The following is a 1,295-nucleotide window of genomic DNA, read 5'->3' as shown; positions in this document are numbered from 1 at the left end:
AACGGCGGCTCTACACCATTTTCCATACCTTTCTGGAACAATTTCTTCAAAAACTCCAAAAGCTCTTTCATCGCTTGTTATATATAATAATGCAAAAAACCCCCACCAATCTTTAATTGAAAATTCACGCTGCCAGTAGCAGCCAATACAAAAACAACCGCCAATCTTTACTTGGAAATAGAACTTGGAAATTCACGCAGCCCAGCTACCCGAAACCTTCGGGAAGCTGTTCTGCTCCAAGTAGTATAGCGATACTCACAGTTAAGTCACCTATTGTCATTAACGTGCCAACCAGAGGTCTATTGGCTGTCAAAACAAAGGATTCTTTTGTTCGGTGGTTGGCAAACTTTAATTAACAAAAGAATTGTTAATAAAGAGTGAAGTCTATATATAGGACGGATTAAAAAATGCGTCGTCGAGACCGAACGGACTGAACGGAGTGAGGTCGAGAAAAGTGAACGCATTTTAATCCCTCCTGCACTATGTTTTGAGATAGTTACGATTAATTGGTAATAGGACTTCGTATCGTACAATTAAGGGAGTAATCGTGCTCGAAATTTCAAATAGGCCTCGCACTTCGCGCTCGGCCTATTTTGAATACTCTCTGAATTGTACCCCACTCAGTCATATTACCATTACTTATCAAAATAGGCAGGTGTGGTTTGATAAATCAGTTCGATCAAATCGATAAGAAAACTAAAAATTGACAATAATCATTCAAGGGGACGTTTTAACTTTAACATTAAACCACAGTCAATGATTGACAGGTAAATATTGACCTGTTGCTAAAGGAAGTCCTAAAAGGGACTTTTATTTTGACAGCAATTACTACTATAGGGCAAACAATACCTAAAGTCAAATCAACCTTTGGCAACCACCATTAGAAGTTGAATACATTGTGTCTTTCCAAGCAGACACGTGAGGTAAGTGGAATGATTTCAGTTGTATGATTAGAGAAAGGCTTGTTGTTAAAATGTAGTACGCTAGCATGAAGTGTCGTCGTTTTTGCATATTCGTGCAACGCTTCAATGCTCGATCCTTGAATCTCGAAACCAATTCAAAAAACCTATACTGTGTCTGATAGCTTATGATCTGGGGTAATCGAACCATTTGGGATCGTAAGAATTATTTAAGCAAGCAAATCCATATATATTGATTCTAAAAAGCGGTAATAAATGAGTACCCAGTGCTAGAGCAAGGAAATAAATATTTCAGTTCTAGCTTCTTCTGGTAGACTATTGTTGTTCGGATTCTGCGCGCGAAAGCGTAATCGTTTTCAGTATTCAATTACGATC

General features: G+C 38.1%; 1 protein-coding gene across 2 annotated transcripts in view; it reads left to right on the top strand.

Moving 5' to 3' along the window:
* Positions 1–439: 439 nt before the first annotated feature.
* The window catches only part of LOC138000794 (uncharacterized), a 20,550-nt gene continuing 19,694 nt past the window's right edge, over positions 440–1,295 (top strand). Inside the window, exon 1 of one of the 2 annotated variants that reach the window (XM_068847445.1) lies at positions 440–923. The gene's annotated coding sequence lies outside the window, so the exon portion shown is untranslated. The remainder of the gene's footprint in view (positions 924–1,295) is intronic. The other variant, XR_011123198.1, reaches the window with a different exon arrangement.

This window comes from Montipora foliosa, chromosome 1 (assembly GCF_036669935.1).
Source record: "Montipora foliosa isolate CH-2021 chromosome 1, ASM3666993v2, whole genome shotgun sequence".
Taxonomy (NCBI): domain Eukaryota; kingdom Metazoa; phylum Cnidaria; class Anthozoa; order Scleractinia; family Acroporidae; genus Montipora; species Montipora foliosa.
Note: the sequence above shows the minus strand (reverse complement) of the source record. Positions and strands in the feature narration are given on the sequence as shown.